Genomic DNA, 17,568 nt, shown 5'->3' on the forward strand with positions numbered 1-17,568 from the left:
ATATTTGAGAAATTAAAAAGAGCGTATGCTGTTGTACAGGTCTGCTTAAATTAATGAGAATTAAAGGAAAACAAAGTTTCACAGAAATTTATGTGAGGATTAAGATAACACTGGTTTAAATACTGAGACCATAACAGATATCTTGGCAAATTAAATTTAATTTAAAAGAAGATCAACTAACAAGTTTAATCTGGATTTCAACAAGAGAAAAACATCTGTAAATATGATAGATTGGTGTCCCTTAAGCAGCCTCTGCTAATTAGGCTATGAAATCAATACCTTACTGAAGTGAATGGAACACATTACGTAAGATTATGCAAACTGTTGCTAGTGTATGTGTTTTGTTTTGGTGTTTTTGTTTTTGTTTTTGTTTTCTTCCTCAGTAGCAGAAATACTCCTTGTCCTATGTAATGTTCACTTTTGTACAAACCAGGGAAAGTCTGACCCCATTCTCAAAGATCTTCTAGACTGCCTGAGATTCATTTTATTATATTCTGCACTTCCACTGCATTCTATTCCACCAGCTATTAACAATCGTATGGGTTGTAGCCAGTCACTATTTTAATTATGTCAGATGCAAAATTTCCATCAATGACCGATAATGTTCTGACTTTGTTTTTTCTTTTCTAGTTTGAAATGTCATACACAAAGTAAAGAGACTGGATAAACTGTAATCACCACCAGAATGATTTTTAACAACAGAAAGACTTTAAAGATTATTATGTTTTATGTAATATAAATCATGAGAAGTGGTCACAATTATGGCATCAAAAATCCTTTTATTAACAAGCTCATAAGACTTACAGCATTGTATACTTTAATTCCTGTTATTGACTCAATGAGAATTTTGTTACGAGTTTGCAGGTACTTTTGCAAATCTCATTCATTCTCTGTTTATGTAGTTCAGCAACTAAGTAGCCTCAGAAATCTGCCCCCCTCAGGCCTACTTTTCCTTTTATTGAGTCTGGTAGAAATTTGCCCACTAACGGGGGCAAGTCTAGGATGAATAGAAAGAATAGAGGTCTCAGTGTGAGACACTCATTAGATGCATGAGCTGAACTGAAGTCAGAAAATAGTTTTTTGTGTTTCAGAAGTTACCATAGAAACAATTCCAATGGCAATTTTTTTTAAGGAATAAATGTACTTTGAGAAATTGTGATATTGGGATATTGCAGTTTTGTAGCTGCATATGTTTATATACTGGACAGATGATAAAGAAGAATGACATTATCTGTCTCATTTTTTTTTCTTAGTCTAAATTTATGCAAAAATATGAAATTCTTTTTAATATGATGTGTATCTATGCTTTGTCTCTTCTCCTAAAAAACTAAGCAATGTCCATAAATTATAATTTTGACTGTCAACTGCAGTGTATTGAATTCTTGAAACAACAAAACAATATTTATTTTATCATAAAAATTTATAATAAATAATACCAGCAGATACCACAAGTGAAACATGAAGTTTGCATGCAGATACCTGTTTTAATGTAGGTTACATTGTAAATTATTCTTTATTTTAACTTAAAACTGCAAAATACAAACCAATGAAAGACAATCAAATTTATACTAAGAAAATATTTGACTACCTCTCATAGTCCTTATTTATAAGAGTTCAAGGATTTTTATATGGAGTACAGTTCAAGCCTTTGAGTCAGACTGGTTGCACACTGAAGTTTTACTTTCCCATCTAACTCTAAGATTAAAACCAATATGCTACATAGTAAAATTTACTTCCCTCGTCCTTTCTACTCAGTAGCAGCAAAGGAAATCACAGGGTAAATTACAATTCTGAAATTGATATAACATCATGTAATTAACTTGATGTATAAAATACACTGAATCATTCAATTAAGAGAAAAGTTACTGAAATATATTTGCGAAAGTAGCTGGAGATTTGAAAGACCAGCATTTCTCAATTCTATAGAAATTATTAAAATAACTTCTTTTTTTTTTTTTTTTTCTTCCCATGCTACTTCAATAGAATAAAGGTGAACAAGTTTACTTTTAAATTCCAGCTGCAGTAGAAGTTTGGATCAGAATCTTCCAGGAAGCCTAGATAAGATCTGTTGTTAAAAAAAAAGTACATATTTCTGCTGCTGGGAAATTATGAATCTGTACAAAGGAGGTGATAACTGACCATACATTGTTTATGTTATCACATAGAGATCACTCCAGTCAAGCCTTTCAAGTCTGGACTAAATTCATTTCCAGACAAAATGTCTGACCTCAACAAGAGGTGCAGTGATTCTCTCATCCTTGCTTTTCTGCAAATGTGGTCATGTAATACAAATACAGCATTTATCAGGATATAACAAAGCCACCACCACATTCTGGCTTTAAAAGGTACTGACAAGCTATACACCAATAAAATCACACAGTTAAAACTCATTAGAATAAGGAAATCCATGCTGGAAAGAAAAAGAGAGACAGGGAGGGATTTCAGGTGCCAGACAGCTGCCTGTCCACAGTCTTCTTGTTTGCTTCATGCTTGGCTATGTACAGGGTTCTTTGAACTAGCTCCAAATCAAATCTATTGCTGTGGGGCCAGCCCTAAGTAGTGGTGATGAAATCTTGTCCTTGCCACGAGGCACCATGGGGCTCCTTCTGGACAGTAACACGCTTGCACTTCCTAACAACTAATATAGTCTATGGGATCCTCTGCTTGGGTTGGAGAGGGAGACACTTCCACTTCTAAAGTGGGAGTTGTTTCCTTGAAGGGACTTACTTAAAGATCTTGAGCATCTTTTCCAACTCAGGTGATTCTTTGATTCTGTTATTTTCACCAAACTGCACTGACAGACCCACAGGAATATGCAAGAGATAGAGTTTAGATGCCATATATCCCAAGAGGTAGGAATACTGTTTGTGTGGTTGACTGGAAGCTACTCAAGTGTTCCGAGATCTAGAAAAGGCTTTCTACAGATTTACATCATGACCTTGGGCTCTAAGATTTTCTCTTATAAGACCTAAAAAGATTTTATATGTGCAAGTAGGTCCTTACTGATCAGACCTTTGAAGAAGTTCTTCACTTTTATTTGAAACAACTGTTGGATGGAGAATGAGAAACAGTGCTTGGCCATTTTCTCAGTTAGGGACGTTGGCCATGGAAATAGCTTGGTAGCTCATCAGATCTCAATCATGAGAAAGTCAGAGCACTCTCTTCTGCAGGTCAGTAAAGACTGAAGCAGGCTTATATCTTTTAGGAGGTTCCTAACTCTACTGATTCTACTGGACATCACATTTTTGGTAAGGAGGTTCTTAAGAGGCCCAGATCTAATGAACTGAAACCACACTCTTTCAAATCAGTGCAACTGCTTCATGAGATGGCTACTTTAACTACATTTTTCCATAGGCGTTGCTGAAAGATTTGTATTCTACACAGACACTGTAGTTACTATGGATGCATGTCTTCTCAGTACCTCAACAAACACAGTCCTTAACATATTGAAAACAGGCACATGTTGTTGTTACCTTGTGGGTTTTGCAACAAAATCTAGCCTCCATCACCTAAAAAAGTGGTAATGGAGAAATGTGTCTTCTCCTTTTATGTGGTAAAGGCTCGAACTCTTAATACCAGTTTTTACATACATCTATATTTAGTGCTAAAAGATCATATGCTGTCAGCAAAGGCACAACAGGAATTTTGTCTCCAGATGCTGTTTTATTTATAGAAGGTGGCCTCTGGAAGAAGCCTTGACATCTGACATTTTTATTGATGTTACCAAGATGATTCTGGGTTCAAAAACCTTCCTTCCATTACAAATGTGTTTTACATTATTTTAACAGACTGAGGAATCTGGGCTTAAAGGCCTAAGTGGGTTTCTTTGCTGAGTACATGGTCACTATTAGAACAATCCTTTAACATAACCCGTACAGGTAATGACTTGCAACCTCGAAGTCCTCCATAAAAGACAGAGGACTTTGTTGCTACACAATACACTCTTCTTTTAGTTTGCTCTCCTTTTTTCTTCCATATGCATTGGAGTTGTTTTATTTTGTTTTTCTGAAATCCATTTTGTTTCCAAATACTGTGATTTTTGTGTGACCTTTTCTCCTGCTGTCTTTGGTCCTTTGGTTTAGTAGGTTTGATAGCCACAGGTGTTATCATCACTATCAGAATCTCATAATGATTGAGGCTAGAAAGGATTTCTGGAGGTCACCAACCACCCCTCCTGCTCAAGCAAGGCCAGCTTCAGGTGATTCTCCTGAAGTGAGTCCAGGTGGCTTTTGATGGAGACTCCACAAGAAGGTATGTATATACATCAATAAGATCCACCTGAGCCTTCTCTCTGCAAAGAAAAACAGTCCCAGCTCTATCAGCCTGTCCTCATGGGATATGTGCTCCAATCCATTAATCATCTTTGTGGCCCTTTGCTGGTATCCCTCCAGTAATTCCATATCTCTTATGTACTGAGGAGCCCAGAACTCTCACACCCAGCTGGCACAAACGTGTTCTGTGACACTCAATCCACTTGCAGCCATTAAGAGAACATTACATTACTTGTTTCTGAGTTCACAGATCTGCAATAAGCTGTAGATGCTCTAGTAGCCTGGTCACGTATTTGTTCTTAGATTAACCCGCCATTCTCTGAAGTGGACTTCTTTGCTCCCAACTGCAATCTATTTTTTATCTCCAGGAAATGGAGTATTCATGTTTGAAGAGGAACTCTTCAAAGCTACTTCCTGCTCAAAAATACATTTTGATTTGTCCAGGGAAAAGCTTACCCTAACTTGTTTTTAGCTCTCTCCCCATCCTTGACCTTTAGGTACCATTTCATTGTGACCTCCACCTCATGACCCTTCCTTCTTTCTCTGCTTTACTAAAGAGTACCTATATCTCTTTCTCTTAAGCTCCCAAGCCAGTGAAATCATATTCTTCCCAATATCAGCCAAAAATTAACTCCACTTTTTTAAGCTGGAAACTTTCTACTGCTGCCATTCATTTTTTCCAAACAAACTATCCTATTATGGCACTATCTCAGTGAAAACTTCATTTTCCCTTAGTTCTCAGGGGGCAAATGTAGTCTTCAAGGTTCTGCTCTCTTTCCCACTTGTAACTGTTCTCTAAAGCTACTTTCTTCACTTTTCCTAGATCTTTTGGTTATTGTTTTGGAGTTTTTTTACCATACAGGCATTGAAGATCCTACTGTTGGCATATCTCTTTATGTAATATCCGATACACTTTCCATAGCTTTGACCACATCTATTGAAATCTTCCCACAGAAGAACTTGAACTTTAGAGGCCACAACCACAAAATACCATTTCTTCTCAGAGCAACCCTCTGGTTTCTTCTCCAACTCTCTCACTTCAAAGTTTCTTAATAGGACATGCATGTATCACCCAGAGAGACCTTCATATTAACAGATTTGCAGCTGAACAGCATGACTCAGATATCTATTTTGACAAAACTGATATTCAAACATTGCTGCTATCATCTCACCTACCCTTCATAGACAAAATTTGCTGACATTTCTTCTATGGTTTCATTTTTAAACTTTGGAAAATAGATCTTGCTCCCTTTCTGTTTGCAAAGGCTTATACCTTATCTGAGTCCTTCATAAAGCCACTATTTTCCTACGGACATATTTATAGTCTTTTCACTGTAGCTGAATAAGGGCAGTGATTCTGTAGCAAGTGGGCAGAGTAACTGTGTTTAATTTTGTGCTGAAATATCAGCTTTAGGCTTCAGAAAGACTTTACAAATAGGTGAGAAATTCATAGAAATCTTATTCCAAATTTAGCTACAGTCTACATGAATATATCTTGCTAAAGACTCCTTGTAAGAAGGGAATAAATTCTACAGGGTTTTTCACTTGCAGATAATGAAAATGTCCTTAAAATAAATAAATATTCAGCATCTTGATGTTGTGGTTTTCAACATTCTTCTGCATCATTCTCATCACTCCAGGTTTGTAATGTCCATTCTCATTCTCTACCATGCCAGTCTCCTGGTGCCCTACAAACCCACTTACAGCACATCTTTGTCTTCCTGTGTTCATTATCTACATGGCAGATCAAATGAGTCCCAGATCTACTCCTATGTCCTGTGTTCCTCTTCTCTGATATGTTGACACTTGTATGCAATTGTCTTTTAGAATGGGACCATGAAAAATGTGCAGTGTAATGGAACAGACATTCACAGCACTGTATTAACTCACGTTAGCTGGAGCTAGCAAATGCAGCTCTGGGCACTTTTTGGGCACTTTAAAGCAACTTTAACCTGCTAGAAACACAGTCTATGTCCATTTCTAATTTTTTTGTTTGTTTGTTTCTAGTCAGGACTGAAATTGTATAATAACTTTCTTGCACTTGCTTCCTCATCACTTCTCTTTCTGGTTAGTAGTTGAGGAAGAAAATTAAATGACAATGAAGACAAGCAAGTGCAAATATTGTATCTTCTAAAAGGGTAATTCTAATTTTGGCGAAATGTCAAAGAGAGTTTCAATATATCTGAGCCATTTCCCCTTTTTCTGTTCATAGTCAGCAGAATGAGCTTACTCCTATTATGTTAAAAATAAAGTATCAAAGTTGCATTTTTAGGTTAAATATAAGAGTATGATAACCCATTAGCCCATGTCCTCATACAAATTCCCTGCCTACCTACTCCAATGATGTGAGTGAGAATTATTCCTTTCTCTATTTTTAAACACAGAACGCCTTTGCAAACAAGACACTTTATCTTAGTGTGAATTTCCTGGTTAAATACAAATTACATCCCTCAGACATGATTCCTGTGCATTTAGATTGTTACAACCCTTTCTTAAAACACATGACTGAAACACTAATTTCTTTCATAGTTGTTATGCCTGAAGTCCAGATGAAAAGACCAAAAAGCTATGAGAATTAGGGCAAAGATAAGATGCCATAACATTTAAGAATGCAATTGTAATTTTCTCTGCTGTATGATAGCTTGTCTAGTAACATCCAATTCGCCAAAAGTATCTTGTCAGTACAAATGTAAAAATGTCAAAATTAATTTCTACTAAATTTAAACCCTTTTTATGGACTGATAATGCAGAGAGGCAGATTTACTGCTGCTTATTGATGGGCCAAGACAGTTGGGGTTAGTTAACACTGCTATGCTTCAGACCAGCAGTGAGCTTGCAATGTATCTCTGTGCTTGCCCTCACTGTTAAAAAAAGATATGCTCCACTCCCTTTCTCATCATTCCTTTTGCAGCTGCCATTTTAAGCAACCCCTTTGCCCCTTTTAATATTTTAAATCCCAGCACGCTCAATAGGTGAAACATGAAACTGGTATATGTGTCTTGCATGCGGAATAAAAAGGAAGAGAACAGCTAGAGAATCAGATTCCTTCCCTAATTTTTCATGTTAGCTGTAAATGTGTAATCAGTGGTTCCTACCACATACCAGCAGCTGAGTGATGAATATGTTCTTAAGAATGTAAGTCAACCATCATTTCTGAGGGCTTCGTAACCCACTTATTTCTTTCCCCCTAGGCAGGTGATTTGCTTTGTGAGCATGCCAACCTATTGAGCACCATGAGCAGTTATGGATCTCAACATTATTGTGTAAGAGCAAGTTTTGGGAAATTGGAAGTATAAGTCCACATATTTCTTAATAACTGATGAGTGAATTAAATTCACCACTCTTCAGAGAACGAGGTCAGAGAGCTGGCCTAGATAATGCCTGTGTGTTACGGGGATAATGCATGATAGAGACTGTTCCAGAAGGAATCTGGACACAGCCACTTTGTTTTGGTGTGTATGGGATGGGGTGGGTTGCAGAGAAGAGGGTTTAGATGTATGCGAGTAAATTGCATCATGCATCCTGGGGTTCCTGGCTAATCCTATTTACTGATAAAGCCATATCCTGCAAGTTCCAGGGAAACCTCGAAGACAGGATTACACTGGACCTTGGAGTTACCTTCTGCACAGGGAGGAATGACATGAAAGTTAGTGAGTCACTCACTCCAATGTAAGCAGACAAAGCTTTCAGAGTTAGAACAGGATCCACTTGTAATGCAGATAGCAGAGATGAGCAGCTGATGGAAAAGGGTCATCTGGAAAAACGGTGGAGTATTTCAATCTGAACTGTAAGGGAATTGGCAGCTGTGGAACAGGGGAAAAAAAGAACCCACTCCATTCAAAAGCTAGGTGGAGACCTATCTAAGTACCTTAATGAGTCTGTGCAGATTGGCCACAATATGTCTAGAGAGCACTGTGTTAATTCTCAAAGAGTATGAGGCAAATAAGACCTTCATCAGTGGCTAGACAATGGTGGATATTTTCTGGCTAAATGGAACTCTGTTTTTCCTGATCTCCTTGTTTACCCACAAAAAGTGTGCTGGAGGCTGTGCTCTGCATTAGAGCAATTTCTGAGCTAGGCATCTGCATGATAGATGCTAAACCTGAAGGAGCCTTTATAATATTTCTTTGCATTAATATAATCAGCTGTCTCTGAAGGTGATTAATTGCATCTGGACATTAGGGCATAAAGTTGCTCAGAGGATTTGACTTCTGGGTAATCTACTATTCTGTCTCTTTTTGGTCTGGTGAGAGTATAGTGATTAGCTTGGATTTAATTTTCAATCTTTTAGTTGTTTAAAAATAGATGAGGTGAAGCTGGGTGTCTGAGTTTTAGCTTGAAGAAGGTTTAAGATAGGATAAATAAGTTAAAAAGAAAACCTTTTTCCTACATCAGTATGTTGAGTTTATTGAGATTTCTTACATTTTTCTGTGTCTTGTCACATAAATTTTAGATCCACTCAAGGACAAATGATGTCATATTGTCTCTCTAATTATTTATTCCTCATCGTAACATGTTTCCTAACCAACTGTTCCTCCATGTCTAACATTATTCACCATTTAAGCCACCAGTAAATTATGATTTTTTTTCTGGACAATGGCTTGTTGCATGTTCCGTACAATTTCCACTTCTAAACTCACTGAGTGTAACACATATTTTGATTCAATGGGTTAATATTAATGATAAGGAGGAAACATTTCCTTTATCTCTATTTTTGGCATAACGAACTAGCCATAAGTTTAGATGAAAACAAGCTTTTTCTTGGCATCAATTCAGATAATTTGGACCCAATCCTACTCTTCTGTAAATCAATAATAGTACTCCCATTGGTCTTCTGGAGGGACAAGACAGAGTCAGTCATAATAAATATATTTGGTGGATTCAATTATCTCAAAGTGAAAACTAGTGACATCAAAATAAATAAATTAGCCTCCTCTCCCCTTCCCAAACCTTCCCTTCCCATACCTTCCCTTCTCAAACCTTCCCAAATCTTCCCAAAGGTTCCCAAACCTTCCCTTCCCATCACATCTACCTGTCTTTAAAATATCTCAAGGGATGATAATTCCACCACTTCCTTGGGCAACCTCTGCAATGCTTGACAACACTCTCAGTGAAGAAATTTTCCAGTGAAGAAATTTTTCCTAATATCCAATCTAAACCTTCCCTGGTGCAGCTTGAGGCAATTTCCTCTTGTCCTGTTGCTGGCACCTTGGAATTAAAGACGGACCTCTGCCTTGCTGTAACTTCCGTTGTCACTGGAGAGATTGTTTAAGATGTGAGAGAAAGTTAGCACTTCCTGCCATCCCCAGAACATCTGCTTATGCCTGTATAAGTAAAGTAGACTTTCCCAGGGTACACAGGAATTTGGAGGTCCATGCTGTTAAAGCGTGCTATAGTCCATGGCACGCACAGCTCTAGTGACTATCTGTCACCCTCCCAAACAATACTTGGGCACGCTTCCAGAGTTAGCAGGGGCAAGAACAGTTCCCAGCAAGCTGTGAGAATGTAGCTATTTTGTCTTGGAAACTGACAGTTGAACTGTAGGGTGGTTGGCTGTCCCGGTAGCTCAAGCCTACTTATTTCAAGCCTGCTTACTTCACTGTTATAGATGTGGCCGCAATCCAGGAACTAAAAATTGAAGAGACCCTTCTTGAGTTGTCTTAACTATATAGATTAAGTAACATTGCAACAAGAAACTGCTTCTGCCATTCCACCGTCTAACTGACACCTGCGTTTGGCCATTCCCCTTTAAGTGTACAGCTATAAAATTTTTGAGCAAATGGAAATAGTAAAGAATTGGATGTCAAGATATGTAGGATCTAAACCCAAAATAGATGACTGCTGATACTGTGCTGCCCTATTTCTCTTAAGGACTTCAGAGTTTATTGAAATGGAATATATACAATATCCGTAGGTTTATGGAGAAGCACCGCAGAGAAGTTTGGGATCATCGCCCTTGTGTCTTTCTGTCCCCATGTAACTGCTCCTTTATTTATGTTTCCAAGAATTTCTTATGAATTACAGCCTTGAGGAGGAACTGGACTGTGTTTGAGATGGCATTGGGATTGCAGGACTTTGGGAGTCTGGCTGACTTTTTGTGACATTAATTTGTCAGACTGATTGGTTCATCCCATCCTTACCCACACCATGCTTTGCACCATCAGGGCTCTCAGCCACCAATTTGCATGAGCAACGGGACTCTGCAACAACCAGAGAAGGGTCTATACATATATAATATGACTTAACATGTAATGACATTAATGCAGTCCTTTCTAAACAAAAATGGATGTTTTCAGAGGAAAAGGAATGCTACAGCCTGATGTAAGAAGTTCAACAGCAGCTCTGTGTGACCCAGAGTAGATTTTTAGCGAGTGTTGAGAGATAATTACCCACTGGCCTTAGCTAGAATAGGGGATAAGCATTTCAGTTAAGGTTTTTTTGTCATCAGTTCACTTTAACAGTGTAGTGGCAGAAAGGAGGGAAAGATACTAGGAAGGAAATTATGAATTGGTGTTTTTGCAAAGCTTGACACATCACCACTTTGGACTGGCTGAAAACTTTAAAAAAGTATTATGATTATCACAGTAAAGTGTGGTTAATTTTTAATTAAAAAAAAAAAAAAAAGTGGGACATTTTTCACTTCTCCACTACACTTTCTGCCCTCTCATAGTTTGTTCTTTATCCTGCTTCATTACAAGTCTCTCTAGCCCTTTACCTTTCTAAATAAATAAAAAAAAAAATTCAACTATACCTCACTGCTTGTGGATGACCCCAAATATGATAACCTTAGGCATATGTTGTCCATTTTCATCTCAAGCAACTGATTCCCAAAGTACAATGACAGGAATTCAAGTTAGTAAGTAACAGGGCCTTTATTTCCCCAGAGATACAAGTGTGGAAGTCAAGGGAAATACAATGACGTTGTTAATGTTGTATTTATAACCTTGGTAGTCCCACCCTTGGCTACATTGTCTGAAGTGCTACTGTTATTTTCATAAAAAACACAGCAGGCAATTTCTATTTTATACAAATGATTTATTTCTACACATGTGAGGAAAAAACCACTTATTGGCTGTTTGTGATCTAGTAAAAGAGTCTTGTCATAATGTTTTATGCCTTAAAACACTTTGATTACATGGGTTATTTATTTACTAGGCAGCTTTTTGAAGGTGTGAGATTCTGGTCATTAATTTTCATCTCACAAAAGACAATCTAACTTTAACCATTACTTCTCCTGCAGATAAATATTCTGATTAAAGATGGAAAAACAGATGCAAAGGTGTTACTGACTTCAGCAAGCCATCACGGGAGTTTGCTTACTTTAGCATAATTGATTGTCAATTGCTCAGTACTTTTAAAAAATAACTTAATTTGTAAAAAATTAGTAAGATTACAAGAAGCACAGTTAGACTCGCCATTGAGAATGCCAACTGAATTTAAATGAAGCCTTTTCCAAAATCAAACAATCAAATCTGGTTAACTTTGTTTTTAAATGGTTACAGGGCAGGCATCATTTGCTGAAGAGTTAGCTATGCATCTGTGAGTATAGTTTAAGAAATTACAAATATTGTGTACTTTTGGCACAGACACAGTTAGGAAGTATTTGAGAGAAACTCATCCCATGAGGTTGTCACAAAACACAACTTATTAAGTTAAAACAACCTTTAAATAATCATTTGGACATCTGTTGGTTTATCCAAGCTTTCCAGAGTTTGCCCATGATCTTCTGTATGAAAACACTTCCCTAAGTACTTAGTCAGTTACCAACTGAAGTGAATGGGATCTGACAGAAACATCACAGATCTTTGGATTGTGGTTTTAAATATCCAACCACAGTAACCTGAAGTGAATTAATAGCAAATTGTGTGATTAACCAAACTGTTTTCTGGAAAATTAACAGAACAGGGTTTTGCTTTTATGGTGTTTTGCAGATCAAGCAAGGCATTTCCTTTACAAAACTGCTTAGTATAAAGGAAAACTTTAGGTTCCATCTCAAACGACTTCTGTGAACTCCAGTGAGATGAACTCATGCCAATATTACGAAATATGGCTGTTTCTTGAACTTACATGTGAATGAAGGATTGGAAGATTTCTTTGAGTGGTACGTGAAGATGAGTACTTAAAAAATAACTAGGAAGTGGAAAGAAAGTGTCTAAGGTATTTTATATCATGCAGAGAGAGACTGCAGACATTCCCACAGATATCCAGGACTGAATACAGGAAAATTCTGTCTTAAAGGCAGTCAAAGAACTATCTTAATAAAAGAGCTTCTTGAGAGCTGTGGACCAAAAAGGAGGATTATATGCTACAGAGTGAAGAATTCTTTAGACTTTCCTTTTCCTCCTGAGGCACTAATGAACCCTGAAGGAAGGAAAATTTGGCTTTACCAGGGAATGAAGTTAAAAAGCAGAAGAGGAAATCTTAAACAGCTGCTTCATCTGACATCAATAGGTAAACCTCACTGCTATAGAGACCTGGAGTGGCCACTCTTCAGATATTTTTGTGAGGATGCTCTTAGTGGCTTTGGTAAGGTTTCTACACTTCTTGATAGGGACCAAATCACAAAGATACAAGTGTAACATAAATGTGGCAGATATTTCATTTTGAATGTGAGTTTTTTTCTGGATTATCATGCAGAAGTCCAAGCACTCTGTTCTGCTGGGTCTTCACTTATTCTCAATTATCAGGAAAAACAATGCACATGACTGGATTTTAGCAGGCTCCTGTAGCAAAATATATAGTAAACAAGATAAGCTGAAGAGCTGTGATAAGATGTAGCCTGAGATTTCTTTTCTTGCTAAATATTTGAACTAATGCAAATTCCCTTTCTGTCCCAGCTTTTTTTTAATACTTAGTTCCATAACCTCCTTCCTTTCAAAGTCTTACCTCATAATTTTTTTTTTTATTTTTTTTTTATTTTTTTTTGGCGTTGAAGATTACAACACCACATCATCATATAAAATCTCAAGTTGGAAGGGACCTCTGGAGGTCATCTGGTCCACTCCCCTGTTTAATGGGGCCATGTACAGCTGGTTGTCCAGGCCCATGTCCAGGTGACTTAAATATCTCCAAGGACAGAGATTCCACAATGTCCCTGAGCAACCTGTGCCAGGGCTCAGTCACCCCCACAGTAAAAAAGTGTAAAGAAGTGTTTCCTGGTGTTCAGATGGAACAGGCAGATATGCAGGGAATGATCTCGACTGCATATTTGCAATGTTTGGAGGCAGTTAAGGAGAAGCCTGTGACATGATGCAATCACTATATATTTGGTTGTGCAGTTTTCCTGTGTGCTGAGATTATCCTCCACATTACTGATGATCTCTTAAGTGTAAAATTTCATTAGTTTGTTATGCAATACACTGTCTCAGTAGTTTCTTTTTGTTTCCACTTCTAAACATATTTGATTCAGTTGTGCTTCTGTTTTGTGCTAAGCTGTTTTTTTCCTTGGCTGTGACTGAAATGCATTGAAAAAAATAAAATCATTATGAGCCCAAAATAATTAGATCTTGATAATTTCTGAAGCAAGAAGGGCATGTTAAAATGTGTTCTGGTGGTGCCATGTGCTCCATTCTTTACCCTTCAAAAGTGACTTGGGTTCTCTATGAGACACCCAGAGTCACAGACAATTTATCTTTCCCTATGTGTAACCCTAACATTTTTTTTTTCCAGTCTGTGCATTAACACAGAAGAGAAAGCACTGCCTTTATTCTCCCATAGCAAATCCTGAATCCTTGTTTGTTCCAAAAGTCTAATGTACATAGTAACTTTAGAGTTTTCATGTAAGTTTTTTTCTTATTAAAATACCATACAGGTGGACTTGATCTGCCAATGTGCCGATCATTCTTTTCCTGACACAGTAAAGTAGTTAAACAATTACTCCAGTGGATTCTGGGCTGAACTTCCCTTGACTAAGGACAGTCCGAAGGCAGGGCTAAGTTCTTACTTACATCATACTGATGAGCCCATTTCAAGGCTTATAAACAAATGATGCTCTCTTAACCGAAGGACAATAAGTCAAGCAAAAGAACAAATGAGTGGCTAGTAATCTGATCCAGAATGTCCCTCATTGGTGTGAAATACTGAGTACTCTAGTGTTTTTAATTATATATCACTTGCTCTTCTGAATAAACAAGCCCCAAAAGATACCAATAATCTAAAACCAGACCACCATGTTTGGAACAATCTTTGTGACAAGCTGTAATTTGTTCCAGGACAGACAATAGAATGAAAAAACATTCTTAATTTGAGTTGTTTTGATTTGTCTCTCTTGTAAACATTCCTTCTAAGGTGCTGAAATATAATCCTTTCTTTTTTTCTGCCAATGCTAGTCTGACTTCCAGAGGACCACTAAGAGAGGACTGAGTTTCTGTAAGGGATTAATTGTCTTGTGAGATTCAAGACCATGTCATGTCTGGAAAACAAAGCAATGATGTTTTTATCCAACCTTTTTTTTCAAGGTTTTAAAGAAGAGGTGGTAGGAATTTACCAGGACAATCCTGTGGCAAGCTGCATGAGATTTTTATGCTTTTACCTGTTTTGCCTTTTGCACATTGCTTTTGCTATTGCACTGAAAGAATGAAGTTTACCAGCTACTGACTGTTCATAAACCAGTGCAAAACAGGCAAGTCTGGGGCTTAGTGAAATTAATTTTGAATTTTTTTCTGTCTGCTGTGTTTCTCAAGAAAGTACAGCCAGCTGGTATGTCATAATAATAGAATCAAATGTCTTGGAAAAGACCTCTGAGATCATCAAATCCAACCCTTGATCCAACACTACCATGGTTACTAGACCATGGTACTAAGTGTCACATCCAGTCTCATCTTAAAAACCTCCAGGGATGGTGAATCTACCACCTCCCTGGGCAGCCCATTTCAAAGTCTTATTACTCTCTCTGCAAAAAATTTCTTCCTGTTATCCAACCTAAACTTCCCCTGGCACAGCTTAAGACCATGTCCTCTTACACTTAGGTATCACATAACTTGAGACACTCAAATATCATAGAAAATTCACTCTCTGATTTTCACGTTACCAACCACACATAAGATTACTCTGTTTTTAACAGAGCTAAGCATCTGAGTCTAACTGAGTTGCAATCTGGATAGTGAATATTCCTTTGCTATATTCCCTCTTAGACCCAATACAACTAATATATTCTGGGAGTGTATAGTACACGCTCACAGGTTTGGCTGCCACTTCTTTCCTCCAGGACTTTTGCTGTGTTTAGTTTTACCCATGCACTGAGTAAACTGGAAACAGGGGTGGGAGATTTAGCCTCTTCGCTTGACACTGTTTCTGACCATTTAGCTAGACCATCATGATCCTTGGTATGCTTTTCCTTTTTGGCCTAAATATTTGGTTGTACAGAGTAGAAGTATTTTTTTACCTTTTTTTTTTTTTTTTCCTGGTAGGAATCCAGCTAGCAGAAGGAAAGATTTCATCTCAGAAGAGCAGCATTCTGAATGCAAACAGACACAATGACACAGAAAGTGCCTTGATTCATTCTCTGCTTTGTTGACTAGCTTAGGGCCCATTTTAATAAGGACATGGTAATTGGCGTGCCAATTCCAGAATGCATTTTCCCTGCCTAAAGCTTGGAACTTTTCGTAAGGAAGTTGTAACTCCCTGTCCAAAGCAGAGGGCAACTAGGTACCAAGTAACACTGAGCTCTTTTAACTGCTACTTTCACAGCAAATGTAATATTTTTGGTTTTAATAGGTCTTTGAAATCTTCTGAATTATAATAATGAACTTAAGATATATTAGAAATTGGTTTAGCCTGTCAGCTTAAGGTAATTATTCTTTTTAAAGATTAACTAACTGCAGGGATAACAATTCGAAAATAGTGACAGAAAAGAAATGTTTTGTACCTGTCAAAATTGACTGTGATTGTTTGGTTTGGGGTTTTTTTTCTGTTTTGTTTTGTATTTTCCATTTCAAATTGTCTCACATTTGCAAGGCCTTGCTTCAAGATGCATTATACTGTTATTATTACTACTGTTAGTATTATACACTATTATAACTATTATTATTATTCCTCCAAACAAGTCTAGATGCATCGGAGAAAACAGAGTTGATCTAAGTGCCTTTTCCTTTTGGGTGTTTTGCCACTTTACAGCCCTGTGTGTTTGAAAATGCTCTCACCAAAAGTGTTTAAAAAAGGTAGTTGGAAGGTTTTTTTCTATACAAAGGAAGATGAGTTCTGTAGAGAAGGGAGAAATGAAAAAGGGAAAGAGGGGGTCGGGGAGAGAAGGGTGAAAGCCCAAAATTCTCTTCTCAGCCTCATGTGCAGAAGATGTGATTGTTCAGGTTCAGAGAATGGTCCAGCGGAAGGCCACTGGAATTGCCCTTTGGAAAAAACCTGAGGGATATGGGCTTGTTCAGCCTGGATAGGAGATGGTTTGGGAGGGATCTAACAGAAGAGCCCTGGTACAGGGCAGTGTTCAGGAGACAGACTTTTTGAGGAGATACATGGCAGGAGAACAAGAAACAACAGCAGTACATTGGAATAGAAAAGCTACAAAGTCAAACAAAGCAAAAATAAACCCAAAACTGGGTATCTTGAGGACAGTCAAGAAGTGGAGTAGATTGCCTAGAGAAGTTGTGCTATTTCTGTCGGGTTTTTAAACTCCACAGTACACAGCCCTGAGCAATCTGATCTGACCTCAGAGCTACCCCTGCACTGAGCAGCAGCTTGCATTAGACACCTGCCAAGGTCCCTTTTCACCTGAATTATCCTGTGATCATGTTATCCTATGGATACTTCCCAAATACCAACACCATGGTGAAATATGGTAAGGTACATTTTCAGAAAGTTGTCTGAGAACTTGACTAACTATTGATCTAAGTGGAAACTGAGGTACTGGGTCATGTGTGATTTCTAAGACTTTCTTCCTCCTTTTCTCAGTAGGTGTTTTATTTTCGAACTTTCAAATAGACGCATACAGTGGCTGGATTTTACACATCACAGATTATACCCTCTTCTACAATAAACCTTCAGAAGAGCACAGTCAAAGGAAACTGTGCCTTTTGACCTGAGCACCAATCCTGTCTGTTTTATGGTCTAGTACAGATATGGCCTCTGGGAATAATCATTCACTGCATGTTAGCATATCATGCTCAGGGCAGGGCACACACAGCTGGACTCTTGGCCCACATGGTACATGTATGAACACGGGATGTTCTGAAAGCTAAGCATGTTCTCATACTGCTTCTGAGATGTTTGTATTGAAGACAAACAACCACAGCCAAAGAAGCAAGGGCTGAAATACTCGAAAGCATTTAATTAGCTTTGTAAAAAT

Source organism: Myiozetetes cayanensis, unplaced genomic scaffold (genome assembly GCF_022539395.1).
Source record: "Myiozetetes cayanensis isolate MyiCay16 unplaced genomic scaffold, myiCay2020 scf5-8, whole genome shotgun sequence".
Lineage (NCBI taxonomy): Eukaryota > Metazoa > Chordata > Aves > Passeriformes > Tyrannidae > Myiozetetes > Myiozetetes cayanensis.